Raw genomic sequence first — 10,269 nt, 5'->3', positions numbered from 1 at the left:
CAGGGGACCGATGCAAAATGGCACAGTGGGTTTCCTGGCCCACAGAGCAAGGTGGTTACTACAGTGGGTATACCGGCCCAAGAGAGAGAGAGCTGAACACCTTCAGACCGAGGCTTACTGGCAGAGTGAGGTGCCTCTGGGCACTTATCAGTGGAGCTAAAGAGCTCTGTAACACTTGCCCAAGCATGGCAGAAGTCAGCCCACCCCAAGAAGCCTGAGGTGTGGGGCCAAGAGTTAAGAAACCGAGGGCCATGGAGAGGTCTCCCTGTGGGCATGGCTGAGAAGATATCCTGACCAAAGAATTGTGTACTAAATTGTTCCTGATTCTGAATTGTAATCTGTAAATTGCCTAATAAGCCCCATAATTCTGACTATTGTCTGTGAGTTCTGTGTGGCCATTACAACATATTATCGGACCCAACAGAAAAGTAGAGAGTGTTGTGGGAGGTCCAGCTGGTGTCAGAATTGGTAAAAAGGTTGGAGAGAGGACCCCCACCTCATAGAAATCAGCCTGGGGCTGTTGACACTGACAATGATTCTCTCTCCTTCCCCTTGTGAAGTTAGAGGAGGAGGTCTGATGTGGCCACCATGCCGTTTTTACACAGGCAATCCTCTAAAGAGATTGCAAAGACGGAAAGAAATCTGACCTTTTATATACCCAAGCAGATACAACTCATTTCTCACATGTTCTCTAGATTTTTGTCACATATACTTCATCTTAAATTCACCTGGTGTTTAAGTACCAACCTGTGCTTGTTAATTGCTTTCATCCAAAGGAAAAATAAACTTTCCCTCTCTTTATTACAGGAGATAGCTTTGCAACTTGGAGCAAGTAAGACTTGCAATTGAAGAAATTAGCCTCCTTATCCTGCCACAGAAACTAAGAGAAAGGAGAGCCATCTTCCTTGATGAATACATGCCAGAGAGATGGCTCCCACATTCTTGAGGAAATGATCCTGAGTTATAAAACTGGCAAGAGGCTTATTTAGCTTTTTAAAGGATTTATATACATTTCAAAGATGCAGAAAAAGAATCACAGTTACAAGTTCTCTAAAGTAAATGTTCTAAGGAAAGAAAGAGGGGAGTCCCTTTCCTTTTTGCAGGATTTTTTTTTTTTCAACTTGTATTTACCCTTACAGCAGAAAAGGAATATTTGAATTTCTATTTTTATTTTAATTCTAAGAAACTTTTTTCAAAAAGCTTCACTGGTATAAACAATGTTGACTGACAGTGTTTTATATCTAGTATGTAAGTAAATGATCATATGAAAGTGGTTAAGAACTATGACGAGCTATGGCTACTAACCAAAAGGTTGGCAGCACAAATCCACCAGTGGCTCCTCGGAAACATTTGAGGCAGTTCTACTCTGTCCTATAGGATCGCTATGAGTCAGAACTCATAGTTTTTTTACGCTCAACTACTTTTTTTTTTGGTGCCCAATTAAAAAAGAAAAATGGAAACCACTGGTCCAGACCTTCACCCTATCATCGGAAAGTATGCTCACTCTCTTAGGGAGGCATTAGGAGACATTATTCACTGTATAGTATATAATTTCTGCTACAATCCCCACAGGACAAAAGGAAATGATCTCAGAAGCCAGAAATCTCTCCCGCATGGTGAATGAGTTCATTCTCTTGGGCTTCCCTTGCTGCTGGGAAATACAGCTGTTCCTCTTTTCCATATTCTTTGTGATATACATCCTGACTCTCCTTGGAGACATATCCATTGTGTGTGCAGTGCACTGGGAATACCGACTCCACACTCCCATGTACATCCTGCCGGCCTACTTCTCCCTCCCGGAGATCTGCTGTGTCAGCTCTGATGTGCCCAACATGCTGGTCAACTTCTTCTCCAAGACCAAAACGATGTCCTTCACTCAGAGCCTCCTGCAGCTGTACTTCTCACTGGGCACAACTGAATGCTTATTTCTCTGTATCATGACCTATGACCAGTTCCTGGCAATCTGCCACCCCTGCACTAGTTCACAGTCTTGACTACTAAGTTCTGTACCAGTCTAGTCGTCTTTTGCTGGGTGTATGGTTTCCTCTGGTTCCTGATCCCAGTGATACTTGTTACTCAACTGCCATTTTGTGGCTCAAATGTGATTGATGACTTCTATGTGACCTGGATCCTCTGCTGGACCTGGCTTCAGCCTGTGTCCCAATCCCAGAGACTGTTCTCACATTCAGCACCATAAGCTCCCTCCTCATCTTTATCAATTTTTTCTGCATTACTGGCTCATACACTATGGTGCTCAGGGCTGTGATGCAGGTACCCTCAGCTGCTGGCCAAAAGAAGGCCTTTTCCACCTGCTCCTCACATCTGGCTGTGGTGTTTCTATTCTATGGATCTGTCATGATTACATATGTGAGCCCAGGATCAGAACAAGCACAGGGCATGCAGAAGTTCACTGCTTTGTTCTACTCAGTTTTGACTCCATTTTTCAACCCCATAATTTATAGCCTCTGGAATAAAGAGATGAAGGATGCCTTGAAGAAAGTACTAGGAGGCTCCTAAAAAAGATTTGTGACATTAATGAGTCACTTCTACACGAGTTACAACTATGAACCTCCTGTCAGTGAAGAGTTAAGAAACTGGCAAGTAGAGGTGAATATGTGGAAGGAGACAGACTATAAAATAAACAAACGAGTTGCTTTTGAGTTGTTTCCAACTCATGGCTATTCCATCTGTGTCAGAGTAGAATTGTGCTACATAGGATTTTAAATGGTTGTGATCTTTTGGAAGTAGATAAACATGTCTTTTTTCCATGGTAACTCTGGGTAGATTTGAGCCACCAACCTTCTGGTGTGTAGCCAAGGACTTAGTCGTTTGTACCACCCAGGGATTCCAGCTGTAAATATGACCCTTTAACTCCCTAGGCCTCTTCTCATACATTCTGTGATTTGACCTACTCATACTCAATAAACAATGTATGAAAGCTATCAAGATTCTAATATATAACCCACCAATGCCTGGCCTCATAATTCCTTGAACTCTTAACTCTAGTTACCCTTATCTCCCCTACAACTGAGTAGTACTACACATTCTTCTGGAACACCTGGCAGATCCTCCATCAATCTCATCTCTTAAAAGCCCATCATTCTTACCGCTGAAAAAATTTAAAGCCATGTGACCCTTGTGGAATACCAATTCCTCCTCCTCCTGTATCTTTTCTTATGTGTCCATATTTCATCTCTTTCTTTTTAGTTCTAGCAGCTCCACCTAAACTCCTCATCCTTTCTATCTGGTCTAGTAATTATACTAATTGATTATCCATTTTATCACCGTCACCTCATCAATCTTTCATTAGTTCTTTCCTTCAGTATCAAAATATGATTCACTTTTCTCTATCTTAAAAAATTTCTTCCCTAGGCTGTTTTTGTTATTGGGGCTATTTTACCATTGATCTTTTTGTTACCAAACTTTTCAAATAATGCACTACACTTACTTCTTCCACTCTTTTATTACCTCCTCCTCAGTCCTCTGTAAACTAATTTACATTCTCAACACTGTATGTTTCTTCTTCTGCATATTTAAAATATATATTATACAACCCTTACTATGGAAAGTGTGGTCTTTGGATCGTCAGCTGGGCATCACTAGGGGGTTGAAGGAGGTTAGAAGACAGAATCTCAGAGCCCCATCCCAGTTCTATTGAATCAAAACCTGTGTTTTAACAATACCTTCCAGGGATTTATATGCACTTTCAGAAGCACTGATCTACAACAGATTGTCTAAAAAGGTTACGGAAGGAGAAACAATTTTTGCAACGCTAAACATGACTGCCCTCATGCTTTCCACTACTTCACTGCAGTTTGCAATGTCATTCTTAAGGAATTCTTGCTGAGGCAACCTATGTAAGTCTAGAGGCATTCCTGGCATGTAGCCACTTTTGTTCACCACCTCTATAAAACCTCTGCTCTCCCACTGCAGGGCACAGAGATCTGCTTGCTCCTGCTGCCACCCATGACCTGCCTTGTATCTAAGTCTCCCTAATAAACTCCTTTGCTGCCACTGTGGAGTCACCCAGCTCTTTCTTCAGCCTGTCATCACCCTCCATTTCTTGAGGCAAGTTTCATGTTACAAATCCATGCCAGGACAATTGGCAAGCCAGCCAAGACGTCAAGGAAATGGCAAGTGAGGCCTCTGTGGGGGAAATCCTGGGTTGCCCGACAACCTCAATATGCGGAAGTTTGGCCTATATGCTTGATGTGTGTGGACTGCCACATGAGTATGGGGACACCCTGAAAATGTCAAGCCACATAGCATGTTTTGGAAGATGCATGTCTTCATAAGTGTGGAAAAAAATCTAGGAAAGCAGTAGCAGCCATAGGATGGTCACTGCTCTGGGTCATTTGGCTGGTCACCAATGCCCAGCTAGCTGCTGAAGCATGCATAAAAGCCTTGAAGGTAGAATTACAGTTAGAAAGGGATGTGCAGCAGTCGTGTGTGGCCATGACTGATGTATTCAGCAGCTATATCTGTGAACAGGATGAGCAACTGGAAACACTCACCTACAGGTTTGTAAAGATGGGGAAAGAAAGTGCCAAAGGTAATGATCAGGGCAGTGTTGATGAAAAGTGACTGAGACTCAAAAGTGTGGAATCCTTGGGAGAGTGAGCCTAGGGACTCAATTGTGGAGGTGATAGTAGACAAGGAGCCCAGTTTTGCAGAGTGGCCCCTCCAGGCACGGCCATTGTTACCCATAAAATGAAAGCTACCCACCAGCCAGATGACACTAGACAAGAAATGCCACCCACCAGTTCTATGATGATGCAGGAATACACCCCCACTGAGTTGACTGAATTGTGTGGGAAATGTCAGCAGAAAGGAAAGGAAACCATTGCAGCTTGGTTATTATCTTTGGGGGGTACCAGGGGAGACAATATATCTTTAAATGGAACTGAGGCAGAAAAAATGAGGAGTAAAACCACCCATTCCACACTCCAGCAGTGTTTATACGCAGCTCAGAACACAGAGGGCATACACACCCTAACGAATTGGATCACCTTGTGTTATAAAAAGTCATTGCCAAATGAGGGGAATCTTCCCAGTACGATTGGGAAGTGGTCTTTGGTAGAGAACTTACAGCTGATGCAGGACCTAGGTATGGTCCACGCCATTTATGCTGACCACTCCCAGAGACCAGACAATGAATTCTTTACTGTGAGAATGAAACCAGAGATCCTACAGGCAGTTCCATGCTCCTGGTATGGCATGCTGGTGCCTATCATTAGTTCCTTAGTAGACCATACTGTCTACCATGTGGAATAAGCCATAGCCAACTTGGGTGAAACTGAGAGGGCTGGAGAGAAGGGGGTGTGAGCCATGGGAAGAGAGAAAAGAAAGGCTGAAAACCCTGTAAGACAACTCTCTAAGCGTCCCTTGAAAGTAATCCAAAGGCAGATATGGGTAGACTTAATAGCTGTCAGGACAGCAGTGGAAAAGATAAATAACCGAATGCAGTTTTTGGACAATCTTTGGAAGAATCTGATGCCAAAGCCACCGGCTCTCATGAGGAATTACCCATTGTCACTGAGTGGACCCCACCAATCGCTAGGGAATGGGGCTGGGGCCAAAGCCACCCACAGATCAGGGCCCTGCAGGGGAACCAGAGGCCCCATGTAGAGATCACAATACATTGGTAAAGAACAAAGAAGCAGTGATTGCCAGTTCTGGTTGTAACAGGGACAGAGTACACCATTATCTTTGGAAACCCTGAGTGGTTTTGAGGATCCCACTTGGCAACTGATGGGTACAGCAGAAAGTCTATTCATGTATGTCAGGTAATCCTGACAGTACAACTAGAACATACTCCCCCTAAACCGTGCCAAGTTTATATTTCCCCAATAGCAGAATATATTCTAGGGGTGATTGTCCTCATGGGGCTAACTTTGACCACATATTTTGGAGAATTACAACTGCCAGTGAGGGTGGCAAAAGCAGCCTTGAGGAGGAATGTGGCATGGGAATCAGTGACCCTGCTCCCACCATGAAGAATTGTAGGTATCAGACAATATAAGTTGCCCAGAGGACATTAGGAAATCAATGAAACCATCCTGGAATCAAAAAGAGCAGGCATCCTCCAGGGAGCCCACAGTGCTTCTAATAACCCTGTGTGGCCTGTGAAGAAACCAGATGGGTCCTTGAGGGGTGGACTGTGGGGTATAAAGAACATAACAAGATGATCTCTCCTACACATGCTTCAGTTCCAAAAGTAACATCCTTAGTAGAGACCTGGGAACGTGTCATGCTCTGTTAGGCCTGACCAATGCATTATTTAGAATCCCTGTAGCCCTGTACACTCAAGACCATTTTGCCTTCACCTGGGAGGGAAAGCAATGGATATTCCAGGAGCTACGCTGGGGTATCTACATAGTGTCACCATTTGCTGTGGTGTGGTTGCTAGGGATTAGACTCTTTCCCCTTCCCCACTACCATCTGTTGGTTTCATTACATTGATGATATCATGTTAACTGCTGAAAATGTTTCTCTGATATAGGAGTGTCTAGACACCCTAATTATCCACCTACAAGGGATAGAATGGGCCATGAATACCCAAAGGGTGCAGGGTCCTGCAACATCAGTAAAACTCTTAAAGGTCATCTGGTCAGCAGCCCATTCACCCCTTTCACTGCCGGGAAACCAAGAAGCAAACACTATAGTACAAGTTAGAATGGCGCTTCCCGAAGGGACCACTGCCCACGAGATTCACCAGAAAAGTAGACACTAATGCCTGTATTGGCTGGAAAATAGCAAAAGAGGTAAGTATAATAGTGAAGTAGAGCGATTTAGTGTTTTCTACACAAAATTGCCCCGAGTGCTCACACCAACGCCCAAAGCATGTGCCCCATGATTCTGGGACTATGCATAAGGGAACACAATCAGTGGCAGCCTGGCAGGTAGATTATATAGAGCCCCTAACCCCCAGTGAAGAAGCAAAATACACATTAGTTTGTGTTGACACTTTTACCAGGTTGGCACATGGTCCCATGTAAACAAGCGAACTAGGCTGCTATAATAAAAAAGATAACAAAAAGCGAACATTTTGTACAGAATACCTTGAAAGATTGATAGTGACCAAGATACACATTTTACAGGTCATGATGTGTACAAATGGGGGGCCAAGAACAAGGTGCAATGGCATTACCACCTGCCCTATAAACACCAGGCCATGGGCCTGGCGGAAAGGAAGAACGGTGTTCTAAAACAACAAACACAAACGCTTATGGGCAAGGCTTCCCTGACAAGGGGGACCAAGGAGCTGCCTGGGGCTTTGAGGTTGATAAATTTGGCTCCCACTGGGGCTTTAGCCCCATATACCAGACTAGGAGCCCTGAGTGACCCTCCAAAATATAACTGGCATCACAGGCTCTGGTAGTGTATCCACCAAGATTGTTACCAGAGCAAAACATCCTGGTCCTCTGGACACCTCAGGACCTAGCATGGGTAAGTGGAATCACCTATTGGCACTTGTCATGGGTCACCTCACCAAGGTGGATTGGTTACTTCAACTCTGGAAGTGGGGAAACAAATTGGCCTACTGTAAGAGTTCACCATTCTACTAATCGAGGGCCTCAACAGTCACAATTTACATGGAAATGAACGATGACTATTTCAGGGGGGACAGAAGTAGGTCACTTTCTGGCATATGGCAAAATGGATGACTTTACTCACACACAACCCCTCAAGTGACTTCCCTGGGGCAGCGCATATGATATACTCAGCCACGGAAAATGCCTAAATCAGTCACTGTTCTCACCGCTTGAAGGGAAGCCACTAGTGTGATCATGATTGAAGGGGAAGGTTTATCCTTCTTGGTACTTACTAAACACCTGTCTTTCTGATTGTAGTAATGGTCTACTTTTCTTTATTCCCTTCGGACCTGCCAATGTCTTTCTAGAGTGGGCTCATAGCTTTGCTGTAGTCCACAACAAAAACAGCTGCTGGGTCTGTGGACAGCTCTCCTTCTCAAGCACCGAAGACATGTCTTAAAGTGTGGAAACTCTGGCTGGAACTGATGAGACAACTGTAGAAGACAAGAGAGGGGGCATTAAAGCCTCTTTAACTCATTGGGGTATAACAGATAGATGCCTTGGACATACCTGATGGGTGGTTTGCTGTGGCCAGCTGGTTTTCCTCTTTCCCCTCAGGTGGTGAGGTTTTTTTGTTGGGTCTTGGTCTCTTCCTAGGTATAGGGTTTCTCTGCTGTATTTGTCTGTATTGCTGGTGTGGTCTGTGCCTTTAACTATAGCAACACTATCTTTTCCTACCTGTAAAGGTATAACACCTGCTCTTGGATCCCTCAGGGACTTTGTGGAAGAGGGAAAACATGGCAGATTGTAGGAGCCAGCCTTGAGGGGTGGACTGAAGGAGAAATAGGCTTTCCAAGGCCATGCATCACCACCCTCATGCTTTCCACTAACTCACTGCCATTTGCTAAGTTATTTTTATGAAATTCTTACTGAGTTAGCCTTATGTAAGTCTAGGAGCATCTCTAGCATGTAGCCACTATTGTTTACCAGCACTGTAAAACCTCTGCCCCGCCACTGTGGGAAGCAAAGATCAACTTGGTCCTGCTGATGCCCAAGATCTACCTCATAAGTCTCCATAATAAACTCCTTCGCTGCCACCCTGGAGTTGCCTTCCTCATTTCCTGATCCCTCAGTTCCCTCCATTTTTGGAAGCAAGTTTAGATTTACAAGTCCATCCTGGGACAGTTACAGTGATCACAACCAAATGTGGGACTTTCTATTGACAGCTCCCTCCACCTGAGCAGTGTTTCTCAACCAATTATCTCAAAATTGAGGGTGGGCCTAGGCACAGCTATTTTTAAAAAGCTCTCCAGGAGATTCTAATACACAAAGAGAATTGGGAATCACTGCATTTACATTTAGGAATTTTCAGTCTCTACTACAATAACGGAAACCCTGGTGGTGTAGTGGTTAAGTGCTATGGCTGCTAACCAAACGGTTGGTAGTTCGAATCTGCCAGGTGCTCCTTGGAAACTCTATGGGGCAGTTCTACTCCCTCCTATTGGGTCACTATGAGTCAGAATCGACTCGACAGTAGTGGATTTGGTTTTTGGTTTTACTACAATAACACAGAATGAGACACCACCTCATTTCTTTTCTTTTCAAAAGCCACCTTGGTAGAAATTAACCAAAATTGATCAGATATTATATAGCAACAAGACATATTACATTCCGACTATCTCATAATATGGATCCCTGGTGGCCCAGTGGTTAAATTTGGCTGCTCACCAAAAGATGGGCAGTTTGAATCCATCAGCAGCCCCTTGGAAACCCTACTGGGTAGTTCTACTCTGTAGTACAGGGCCACTATGAGTTGGAATCGACTTATGGGCAATGGGTTTGGTTTTGGTTTATACAATAGTATTGTGTGGATTTAATGAGATAATGCGCACAGAGCACGTAGTGAGAGTTCAGTAAATTGTAGGTGTTTCATCATCATTCATCTTAACTCAAAAAATTCAACAGTGGCATTTTAAACAACATGACTATTGGGTGTAAGGCAGGTATTTGGGGGATTCAGAATTTCCAAGAGGCTCTTGATTCAGTCATAGTAGTAAAAATACTTTTACCACTAAAAAATCACACTCTATTTAAAGAGAAATTAGGTCTTTTGTATTTTCATTTCTAGTAGCTCAGAATTAACCTAACAGGTTCTGCTCCACTGATAGAACTATTCACAGGAAACAAGTTGTAAGCTTCAATGCCACAATATCACTGCCAAAGCAGAATATCTACTAAGCAGCAGTGTCAAGAGAATTATGAATTTAGAAAGTCTCTATATGGATCCTTATAATTTGGAACAAGATTATAATTGTCCCCTGCCTAACCCCATTTCCTTTATAGTTTATGTCATGAAATTACTGAGAACAGAGTTATGCTTTCTTTTTACTCTTGCCTCAGTATTCTTGCCTAGCCCTTATTATCAGTATCATACTAGAAGCACAGAGCTGACCTGGAAGAGGAAGTCTTTGACCAAAAAAAGGAAGTAGCCCTTCCCAAACTGTTAAGAGAGTCAACAGGAAAGAAAATTATAACTCTAGTGTCAACTCTGATATTAACAAATAAGAAAGTCCAAAACTTACAGACAGATGCAAAAAAATGAATAAAATTGAGTGTGAGAGAATAGGTAGAATGACATAAACGTAGTGTTCCAACTAAGCTGGTGTCTTGGTCATCTAGTGCTGCTATAACAGAAATACCACAAGTTCATGGCTTTAACAAAGAAAAGTTTATT

At 43.4% G+C, this 10,269-nt stretch overlaps 1 pseudogene; it reads left to right on the top strand.

Moving 5' to 3' along the window:
- The first annotated feature begins 1,583 nt into the window (after window positions 1–1,583).
- LOC126083584 (olfactory receptor 11G2-like) lies at window positions 1,584–2,517 on the top strand (annotated as a pseudogene).
- Window positions 2,518–10,269: the final 7,752 nt, after the last annotated feature.

The sequence above is a fragment of the Elephas maximus genome, chromosome 10 (assembly GCF_024166365.1).
Source record: "Elephas maximus indicus isolate mEleMax1 chromosome 10, mEleMax1 primary haplotype, whole genome shotgun sequence".
Lineage (NCBI taxonomy): Eukaryota > Metazoa > Chordata > Mammalia > Proboscidea > Elephantidae > Elephas > Elephas maximus.
Note: the sequence above shows the minus strand (reverse complement) of the source record. Positions and strands in the feature narration are given on the sequence as shown.